General features: G+C 35.6%; 1 protein-coding gene across 1 annotated transcript in view; it reads left to right on the forward strand.

Moving 5' to 3' along the window:
• CCDC3 (coiled-coil domain containing 3) overlaps positions 1 to 12,265 on the forward strand; it is a 122,756-nt gene that overhangs the window by 65,341 nt on the left and 45,150 nt on the right. The gene's annotated exons all lie outside the window — the stretch shown is intronic.

Here is a 12,265-nt window from a genome sequence, read left to right on the forward strand (position 1 = left end):
AGATCATAGAACTAATAGAATTTAGGGGTCATCATTCCCAGCCCCTTCATTTTATAGATAAGGAAACCAAAGCCTCGAGAGTTTAAAGAGTTTATCGGGCATCCCAAAGGTAATAAAAAGCAGTAATAGAATTTGAGTCCAGGTCCTTCAGCTCCAACTTCATTGCCATTTCCACTGAGGCACATTATCTGTTAGTGTTTGTGATTTCCCATTGCTGACGGAGGTTCATAGGGCTGTGGTAAATCATAGAAAATATATTTTTCCATTCTTCCTAATTCTACTTCAATCACATAGGTGATAAATGTCCGTGGAGCATTTACTTTTGAGTACCTCGACTTCTCCTTCTGGAGAATAATATAAGATGTCATCCTCTGAGAGGCCAGAAAGATAAATCAAAGATAGGACTAGCTGGACTTCATATTCCATGAAAGAAAGGCACTTAATCCAAGCCAAAAGAGGAAGCATCATGGGTTAGTGGGGAAAGCCCTAGAAATTAGGAAGACTGCCCATTCATTACCTTTGTGGCCTTGAGCAGTATCTTTGGTTCTCCTGCCCCAATTATCTGTGACCTAGTCTAAGATTCCATCCAGCTCTAGAATTCTAAGTCTTCAAAGACCCATACTGAAGGTTCTTAAGAGAAAAATACTTTGCCTCAGCATTGGATTCTTAGTCTCTTAGACAGCAATTTGCCTATGAGAGGGAGAACATTTGCTTAGTCACATGGGACCGATATTCTTTGACTCTGGCTCTTGAATTAACTGAACCATCAGCTCTTTAAAGGCTGAGGGGTATTTTCTGCTTTTGTATTCTCTGACATTAAGAGAAGCGGTAAAGAACAATGGTTGGAGAAAATGGAAGACCTGGGATGAAGTCTGGCCTCTGACCTCTGACATATATTGATTATGTGGCTCTTGTGGTGCAGTGGATAAAGTGCCAGATCTGGAGTCGGGAAGATTCATTTTTCTGAGTTTAAATCCAATTTTAGACACTAACTGTGTGATCTCGGGCAAGTCACTTGACTCTGCCTCAGTTTCCTCATCTATAAAATGAGCTGGAGAAGGAAATGACAAACCCACTGCTGTACTTCTGCTAAGAAAACCCTAATGATCCAGGAAGAATTGGACATAAGTGAAATGACTGGACAGTAACAAGTTCTCTATGTCAGCTGTCAACACTCTTAAATTTGGCCCAGAGAAGATTAAAATGTAATTGGAAAGTAACTAACAAAATAAAAACAATGTATTAAAATATTGATAACATTACATTTTAAAACTAAATCAATATATGTCTTACAGGGTTTAGTGGCTCCATTTTCCATTTCTATTTGATACCACATTGCTCTCTTTAAGAATGGGAGTTGCAGAGCATTTGCCAGATTATATCTGCAGAGAGAATTTCTTCATGCAGAAGACTTCTATGCTAATGAAATCTCAAGTCTAGCTCCAATCTTTCTATTATCCAGTTGAATCTAAAACAGTGCTAAAAAAGCACTTGATGAATTGTTCATCTCATTGTCTGGCCCTTTATATCCCCTGGGAGTTCTGCATAAATTGAGGCATAAACAGTTCAGCTATTGTAGCTTCCTGAATGCCATTTCTTAACCTTTCCCCCTTTAGGTCACTCAGGCTGACCTTCCCCCTCATTATTCTGGTTTGAGGATTAAACAGTGACAGGTATGGGGCAGAAATCTCAATCTACTTCTCACTTTTTTTATGGTATCTAGCCCTGGATAATTAGTAGCCTTACTTTACTTTTCTCAAGGGAAAGACTTGTGGTCTCTCTGCTTCAAGAAATATGAATTCACCTCATCTCCCTCTTTTCTTTCTTTAGTGGGAGAGTAATATAAAAATAAGGGAATGAGAGAATATTCCTTGGGATCCCATCTGTGAATCACACACTCTTTTTCTCTGTAAAGACACAAAACATTGTAAATTTTGCCTGGCTTCTCCTAGATGTGCATAGTAGGATCATGAAGGAAATAAAAGGAGAAAAAAGAAAAGCAAACAAATATATATAAGTGGACAACCCAAACCTTATCTATTTGGAAACTATTACAACTTTTTTTTTTTTTTTAAATCCAGAGAACACTTTGGTCCCATTGTTTACATTTGAGATTTCAATTAAATTGGTTAGAGACTCTGACAATGCAGTAAATGAATTCCATTTCTTTTGATTCTTGGGAAAGTATACATAGCTGTAAAGTGGAGTTATTGTTGTTGTTGTTGTTGTTGAGTTGTTTTTCCGTCATGTATGAGGCTTTGTGACCCCACTTTCTTGTCAAAGATACTGCAGTGGTTTTCCATTTTCTTCTTTAGCTCATTTTAGAGATGAGGAAATTTGAGACAAATAGGTTTAAGTGACTTGCCCAGGGTCACATAGCTAGGAAGTATCTGAGGCCAGATCTGAACTCAGGAAGATGAGTCCTGCTGTCTTCAGGTCCAGCATTCTATCCACTATCTTATATCCCACTGATCCTATAAGGGAGCTATTATTTTGAATATTATATATTATTATAAATATAGGGAAAATGTTCAGGGAAGGTTGTTTTGCTTGGGAGGGGTGAAGAGAATTAAAGGAAGAAGATTATGAGATGATCTCGATGTATTGGATTTAGATATAAAACATATTTTATTGTCTAAGGCCAACTAGTATGAAAATTGGGCTAACTGGGCTAGTTTGTTTACTTAGACTGGTCACAAATCAACTGAGTGAGATCCTAAAAGTGACAGCTTCAAATATAAATGGATTAAGTTTAACTTAAATCCTATTATAAAGGTCCTGGTGGGGAGGAGCAAATCAGCAGCAGCAGCAGCAGCAGCAGCAGCAGCAGCAGCAGCAGCAGCAGCAGCAGGAAGATCTTGAGATGTCCTGAGTGAATTGGACATGCAACTCAAAAATGGAATCCATCCATGCTGCCTGTCTCTGTACTGATAAGGGTAGACTTATAATATAGTGAAATGAAAATTGAAATGAAGAAAATTTTCAAAAAATATCATATCCAATTCCATGCTACAAAATTGAAAAATTAAACTATACATATGTATAAAAATAAAATATGAAAATGTATAGAATAGTAACTCATCATCAGAAAGAGAAATTGATTGAGTCATAAGTAAACTTCCAAAAAAAATCTTCTGGTTGGTCCTTATAGTTTTTTTGGAGAAGGAAATGATATGCCACTTCAGTATATTTGCCAAATAAACCCCAATAGGATCTTGAAGAGTTGGACATGACTTCAACTGAATAACTACCCCCAGATATATTTAAGAATGAATCCTATCAAAAGATGTAAAGAGTTAATAACTTCTATACCCACAAACTATTCTCTTAATTAGAAAATAAGTATATATTCCCAAAGCTCTTTCTGTGACAAAAATGTGGTTCTGATAATTAAAGCAAGAAGAAACAAAGCAGACCAATATTTTTTAATGATTTTTACCTAAAATTTTGGTTTCATTTGTTTTGAGAACTGTTTAAAGAATCTGTAACAATCTATCTATCTATCCAAAAGCACAGATGCCAAGGTTACAAGGATTGTTCAACATTAAGTAGATTATTAATGTAATAATATTCATTACAAGAAATCACTTTAATAAACACACAAAAATTCATATATAAACTGGTTTCCCATAAATAATGTAAATGCAAAGAATTGGAAAGAAATTAAATATCTATGACTGAGTCACTTCAAAATATATACTATTATTAATTCTAAACTAATCAAATTATTGATAGGATGGACAAATTAGACAAAATAAGAACAAGATCATATGGGTTATAAGATATGACATTTGGGCAGGAACAGAGTTTAGAGGTAATCCAGGGCAGCAATGGATGTCTTTAACATGTAAGGAATCTGAGTGCCCAAGGTGGAAATTGAGAGGATAAATGACCTGCTAAAGGCAACATAAGCTATGAGTGTCAGGGCTGGGTTTTAAATTCATATTTTTTAACACTATTTTCATTATGATAGAATAAAAAGTGAAACATTAAGGAAAAGCATAGGGACAAATTAGGAAAGGATATGACATTATCTGATCTCAAAATATGCTTCAGAACACCAATGACTAAAACTTACCAGTATGGAATAAACAGTTAAAAATTAGAGTTTTAAAATAGATTATATAAGCAAGTCTTAAAAGCAGATATACACAGCAATTAAATGGTTCATAAACTCAGAGAACAAACCACTCAGGAAGGGACTCTTGATTTCACAAAACTGCTAAGTAAACTGGAAAATATTTTGGTAGAAAATAAATTTATACCAGACAATTATATAGTAAATTTTACATAAATAAATGATGCACATTTTTAAAAATTACATTATTTCTGAAGTTATTTTTCAAAAATGTAGAAAGGGAAAGAATTTTATCTAGAGATGAAGTAGAGCTACATATGAAATGGATAAGCTTGATTATGTTAAATTTAAAAAAAGACTATTGCTGAGACAAAATTAAAGTAGCTAGACTTAGCAGAAAAGATAGTGATGGAGAAAAATCTTTGTTTTAAATATGTCTCTCACAATAGACTTACATCCAAATCTATGAATATTTTATAAAAATCTATAAAAACTAAGCCATTACCCAATAAGCAAGTGATCAAAAGGGTACGAACAGTTTTTAAAAGAGCAAATGAAAACTATCAATAATCTTCAGAAAAAATTTGTCAAAATCCTCAGTAAATGAAGAAATCCAAATGAAAACAACACAAATACATCAACTTAAACACATTCAGTTGGCAAATATGGCAAAATTCAGTGTTATATAGGCATCTTAATTTCTTGCTGGTGGAATTATTACTTAATTCTAAATGGTTTTTGCAAAAGGCTGCAAGAAAAAGAATTCATTTGTTCATTCTTTTAGATCCAGAACCCTTCCCTACCATAATTTTATTGGTGTGTGGTGTTCCCAGTAAAGAACTCTTTTCACTAATGCAGGGAAGTCATTGTTCAGCATTTTGATTAGTTCACACAGCTAGTCTGTATCAAAAACAGGCCTTGAATCCAGATCCTCCTGATTGAGACAACCTCTTTATCCATTATACCACACTTTATTTGGGGTAGCCTCCCACTACTGGTTAAAGATTTATTTAAAGGTTCCATCTTCCCAGATAATTTAAAAACTGCAAAAGTAGAAACTGACATATATTATACATACATACCTAAAATTACACATATATATATGTTTACATACATACACATATTCTTTCAGGTGGCTTTATTTAACTGTTTTGGGAGAATGAAGGAGGGAAAGGGGTTGCTTTACCTTTTATTGAGAAATATCTGTTATGTCAAAACCAATATATCCCCTCTCCCCTAAAAAGGGAGTATGATGGGTAGTGGACATAGCTTGAATAAATATGCAGAGGAGGAAGTGATTGTGTGTATAGGGAACAATGACCTAATAGGCCAGACGGGAATGGAAATATTTAGAGAATGAATTTATAATAGCATTTAAGTATGGTGAAAAACTAAGTTTTAAACTTTAGGAAGTGGAAAGATGGTAGTATCCTGGAAGTCCATAGAAAAGTTGGGACAGGATAAGTAGAGCTGAGAATCCTTGGTATAGATATGATCATCCATGGGAGCTGATGAGATCACCAAGTGAAGTAGTGAGAGGGAGGAGTAAAGGGGCTCAGGACAGATGCCTGAGGGATGTCTAAGACTAGACAGTATGACCTAGATAAAGATCCAGCCAAGAACATAGCTGTTAAGTAGAAGAACCAAGAGAGAGTGGTGTCCCCAAAACCTAGAAGCAGGCTATTCTAAAATCACAACTTTAGTAATGGAAAGATGGGTTCAGTCTTTCTCTGTAGGAGAAAATGCTCCTGAATGGTCCTGGTGCTAAGGGCTTCACTAAAGAGCTAAAACAGCATTTAGGATCACTTGTTTTACATGTTTTACAATCTGCTTCTTTCTATGTGGTTCCTGGTCCTATCATCCCCCTATAACTCCCCTGCCTCTGCTTTTTACTCCTTCATAATACAAGAAACATTTTTCCTAGTTATTTATTTTTTAAATTATGCTTTGTAAACTTTATTTTTTTAGCTTTTTCTTTTCAAATTACATTCATAGCTAGTTTTAAACATTCTCCCTTGCAAAACCTTGTGTTGCAAATTTTCTCTTTCTTCTTCCCCCCACCCCTGAGTAATCCAATATATGTTAAGCATGGGCAGTTCTTCTAGGCATATTTCCACATTTAACATGCTGCACAAGAAAAATCAGATCAAAAAAGAAAAAAAAAACTAGAAGGAAAACAAAAAGCAAGGCAACAACAACAACAAAAAGGTAAAAATACATGTTGCCATCTACATTCAGTCCCACAGTCCTCTCTCTGGATGCAGATGACTCTCTTCATCACAAGACTATCAGAACTGGCCTGAGTCACTTCACTATCGAAAAGGGCTGCGACCATTACAGTTGATCATCTTGATGTTGCTGTGTACCATGTTCTCCTGGTTCATGTAAGTCTGTCCAAACCTCTCTGTATTTATCCTGCTGGTCATTTCTTACAGAACAATAAACATTCATATACCACAATTTATTCAGCCATTCTCCAATTGATGGGCATCCATTCAGTTTCCAGTTCTTTGCCACTAAAAAAAGGGATGCCATAAACATTCTTGCACATGTGGGTCCTTTTCCCTTTTTAATGATCTCTTGGATACAGACCCAATAGAGACATTGCTGGATCAAAGGGCATGCACAGTTTGATAGCTCTTTGGGCATATTTTCAATTGCTCTCCAGAATAGTTGCATCAGTTCACAACACCACCAACAATGTCCCAGTTTTCCCACATTCCCTCTAACATTTTTCCTAGTTATTTCATTGTGGAAAGGAATAGACTCACTGACATACATAGGATAATTAAATCCATGGGAGCGGATGAGATCATCATCAATAGAGGGTTAAGAGAAGGCTCAGGACAGAACCTTGAGGAATGCCTTGTGATAGAAAGTGTGATCTGGAGGAGGATCCAGCAAAGGAAACTGAGAAGGAGCAGTCAGAGAGGTAGGAGGAGAACCAGGGGAGAGTAGTGAACAAAAACAGCTCCTTAGTTGCTAGTAGAGGAGAAAAACAAGACAATCCCTTTTCTCTCAACTGTTTCACCAAGGGGAAGACCAGAACAAAATCTTGTCAGTCTTGGCAGGAAAACTCCTTCATTGCCCTCCTTCCAGCACATGCACAATGAACCCTGCTGACCCCAATGTGTGTGTGTATGTGTATTTTCTTGAGCCTATGAAATCCCTCTAATCACATATTATCTCACTCTGTTTTCTTGACAGTTTGCATACACAGCAATATCCTTCTCTTGAGCCTGTTATTACTTTTCCCTTCTGTATTTAATGTGTCAGCTTATAAGTGCTTAATGGAGCCAATGGCATTACTATAAATATGGTACATACAGTATGTTTCTTAATGTATTGAAATACACAGTTATGGTGAAAGACTGTCTGGCATGGGTTAGTTATTAATGCCTGTGTGAGAATTTAAGCTCCCAATCAAGCCTGCCTGGCTCAGCTGTATCTGCATTTCCCAGGGGGTTAATTCCATGGGTTTATAATAGGAGACCTAGGTACCCTTTGGATATGTTGCCAGTAGAAATGCCAATTTTGTCTGCTTGAGAAAATTGATGTGTGTGGCTTTTGTTTCCTAGCTCAGCAACAGGAGTCTCCCCAAATTAAAGTATGATTACTCAGGCCAGTTGAAGTTCAACTACTAGGTGCATGTCCCTGTCATATTACATAATAAAAGGAAAAAATGTGCTTACAAGGAAGAATCTACGACTTTTGTGCCTCAGGTGGTCATTTGATGGTCATTAACACAAAAAGAATTTTCATTTTTATATGCTGTATGAGATATGAATTTTGCCCAAGAAACAATGGTGACACAAAAAAGCAGTTATTTAAAATTCAAAACTTGATGAGAAATGAGATATAAAAGAAGCTACTTCCAGTTCTGCCTCTTCAGCTGCTTCGTTTCCCTCTCCTGAATAACCTCACTGATTTAGACCACTTGTCAGTTGGGAATCCCCTGCAGTCAATGATACATCATGACATACAAGTCCTTTATGGTCACTAGCATTCAGTAGAAATTGGGTATATCTGTGGGTACCAGTCACCTCTCTCACTTGTTTCCCTTACTACATTCAACATCTTACTCTATGGAGCCTAAACTTGCTCATGATGAGGGTCTTTAAGTATTATAGTTAGTAAGTGGTTTTTTAGCCAATCTGCTATGGTCTGACTGTACAGGTAATCTGATTTTAGTTCTTTAGTCAGTAACTAATTCATTCTTTATCTACTAAGATAGGAGTAATTTCATCTTGGGGGTAACCTTTGGGTGATATTTTGACTTGTCTATGAATTGAATTTAAGTAAAGCAGAACTCACCCTCTTCTTCTGAGTCATTGAAATCAGTGGCAAAGAAGAAATCAGGTCAGACTTTTCATAAAAATGGAATTTTAGTTAGGATTTGAAGGAAGTCAGGAGGCAGAGATGAGGACTGAGAATATTCCAAATTTGGGGGATAGCCAGTGAAAATACCCAGGGTCTTCAAATGGAATGTAGCCAGTGGTACTGGATCGTGGACTACATAGGGGTAAGATATGTATGGAAAGGTGAAAGGGAGCAAGTTATTAAGGTTTTGAATATTAAAAGAGGATCTTTTTATTTGATCCTGGAGGTGATCAGGAGCCATTGGAATTTATTGAATTGCAGAGGGGAGGGGGATATTGCAAAGAGATTTGAGATAGGCAGGGGGGTATAGGGAAGAGATGTTACAAAGCTAAAATGAACAGGAATTGTATAAGAAGAGATGTTTATATATATATATATATATATATATATATATATATATATATATATACACACTCTTTATAGATATTACAAGATGCTTAATTATGTGGTACAAATAGAGAATAGAACAAGAATATGTTGATGTGACATCTTGAATAACCCTAAGATATTGAGTGAAGGTTTAGCAATGAATACTATATATGTATCCTTATCTTTGGCCTTATTCTACCTACATGGACTGTTGTGTTTGATGAAGGTTCTCCATGGCAACTCTATTTACTTCTGTTTATGTCTATTTACATCCTTAGAGTCAGTATGCCTTTTTTTTTCCCCTCTGCTTTCTTCATTCTGCATCATTCCTTACAAATCTTCCCAAGTTTCTTTGAATTCTTTATATATGTCATTCCTTATGGAACAATAATATTTCATTTTATCCATATACCATAATTTGTTCTGTAATTTCCTAGTTGTTAGATACATATTTTGTTCCCATGCTTTTGTTATAAATAATACTGCTATGAATATTTTTTAGTCAAAAGACTGACTTTTTTTTGAAGTCAGTCACCTTGTTGGATATAGTTCAGTACTGAACAAATGTCATGAACATTTTAGTAATCATTTGTGCATATTTCCAAATTTATTTCCAGACTGGCTAAACCAATTCACAGATACCAGCAGCATTCATTTAAAAATATTTAATTTGTGTCTTGAGGCTTGAACCATTAAAATTATATATCTTGTCTAAATATCTGCCTTCATCATAATTGGAGCTTTGTTTCCTTAGTGATCTATAATATTCAAGAAACTTTTGTTAAGTTCTTTCCATATAGTAGCACTGAACTAAATTCCCTAAGCCCCAAGATAAAAGCAAAACAGTCCTCCCCATTAAGGTTGCAGTTTATGAGTGATTCACTTTTTTTTGTCATACACAGAGAAATATACATAGTACAAGGAAAATTAAGAAGGCAAAAAACCTAACCTTAGCAACTGGGAGATTAGAGAAGACTTAAAGAAGTAAATGGTGCCAAAATGAAGGATTAGAAAAAGACAAAGATTCTAAGAAGTGAAAATGAGAAGAATACATTGTCTCTTTGAGGTTTGTATCTTGGAGTGATGGAGAGAGAGTTTGACTTTGGAATCAGGAAGACCTGAATTTAAATCACCTATCAGACATTTACTCACTGTTTGACTCTTGGAAAAATCACTTAATCTCTGCTTCTTCAGTGTCTTCAGTTATAAAATGGGAGTAGTAAATGCCCCTTCTTCACAGAGTTGTTGGGAGGATCAAGTGAAATTAGATTGATAGGTAGATGTAAAAATCGTAGCTGTGATGATAATGATGATAATCCCAGGAATTTTTGAAAAGGCATGAAGACAAGAGATGGAATGTTGAGTTTGTGGAACAACTTTTAGTTCATTTTGGCTGGAATACAATATGCCAAAAAGAGAATGGGAAGTAAGGCTGTAAAGGAATGGAAGACTTTAAATTCCAAGCTAAGGAATTTATATTTTATCCTTCAGTCAAGAGGAAACTATTATCAGTTTTTGAGCACAGGAGCAGTGTGGTCATTCTTATAATTCTGAAGATGCTTTTGATCATTATGTGTAGGATAGATTGAAGGAGGAGAAAGCAGAAGCCAGGGCTCAATTAGGAGGCTGTTTCAGTGGTCTGCAGAAGAGATGGCAAGGGCATGAACTAGGGTAGATAGTACATGAGAGGAGAGTAGAGGACTGAGGGAACTGGAATTTGGGGAGATTTTGTAGAGATGGAATCAAAATTTGATTCAACTGATTCCATATAGGGTGATGGTGGAAGAAACTTAGGCAACAGAACAGAGTGATATCTTAAAAACCTGGGAACTATGGAAGAACATTGAAACAAGGGAAGATCATAAGTTACATTTTGAAAATGTTGATTTTGAGGTGTTGACAGAATATTGAGTAAGGATTCCATTGGGGAAGAAACATGTAAATATATTATTTAAAATATGTTTGAAGTTAATAAAAATAATTTTGGGGGAAGAGGACTAGTAATGGGATGTGAGGAAATCAGGAAATAGCTCTTGTAGGAAGAAATTCTTTCTGAATTCCCACATCTTGTTTGAACCGCTAGTAACATTTATCATATGTTATTTGTATTCTACTTGCCCTTCAACTTCTAAATCTATAATCTTGATCATATGTATTTGCCATCACTGCCTACTCCAAATCCTCAGCCAGATAATAAATTCTTTGAGAGTATAAGCTGTTTCTTTAACATCTTTGCATCCTTTACAATGATTCACAGATGAATAAATATTTGTTGAAAGGAGATGGGAGAGAGAGGGATGGTCAGTACCCAATTATGTACATGTATACACATTTCCTTATTGGGCAGTGATTCCCCATCACCCTTTTCCTTTAGCAACTGAGAGCTCAGTTCACATTTCCCAAATAGAAACTTTGTTTTTTATCCCTCAGCTATAAAATCTCATTCCCAGAAGAAGTAGAAAACAAGAGTTTGGTCCAGAAAAAGTATTTTAATTACTATTTTTCCAGATGCTTGTTTTTTTTTTCTTTCTGGGTTGTTTCTTCTGTAACTGAAATAGTCTAAGGTATTTTGAGCTATTTTCTTTTCCATGTAAAACATAAAACAGCAGGGTTCTGTGCATTTGTCGAGAATCTCATATTCATTGCAGTTTTCTACATCTGATCTATTAATTCAGAAGTAGAATTAGACAGCTGGAATGAAGTGGAGGATTATCTATTCTCCCCCTACACACACACACACACACACACACACACACACACACACACACACACACACACACACACACTTTTAAGTTGCTTTACACTTGAGTATCTGTTCTATCTTCAAGTCTTCCAACTTCCCTCATTGATCTGTCCTGTGTTTATCTTTGTTCTCTTTCATGAAATCATAGAATTAGCCAAATAATTGAGATTTCATGGACTCATTAGAAGGAGAAAGAGTTTATGATTTCTTTTTGGAAAATTGTAAATAGACTCTGATTTAATCACTTTCAATTATTTTCAAGGCAATGAGTTGCTTGAGAGAATGAATATTCCTTTAAGCCAGGGCGTTAAAGTTTTTCCCAAGACAGAGGAGATATCCCATAAGATTTTGATAATTTTTAAAAATTTTGTACACCGACTCTGGAAAGTTTTGTATTCAACACACACACACATACACACACACACACACACACACACACACACACACACACACACACACACTCCACCAGTTCTGTTTCTTTTCTTTCCAGTGTTGAAGGTGAGATTTTTGTTGTTGTAAAGTTTACTCTCCATGATCACATGGATCTCGTCTTTATGGTGTTTTCTTGGCAAAGATCCTGGAGTGGTTTGTTATTTCCTTCTTCAGTGCCAAGAAGATGAGGTTTAGGTAAGGAGACAAATCAAAGTGGGCATTTTGGGAATGAAATGCTATGCTTCCATTTTTCTCAAGTTATG

Source organism: Sminthopsis crassicaudata, chromosome 5, assembly GCF_048593235.1.
Source record: "Sminthopsis crassicaudata isolate SCR6 chromosome 5, ASM4859323v1, whole genome shotgun sequence".
Classification (NCBI taxonomy): Eukaryota; Metazoa; Chordata; class Mammalia; order Dasyuromorphia; family Dasyuridae; genus Sminthopsis; species Sminthopsis crassicaudata.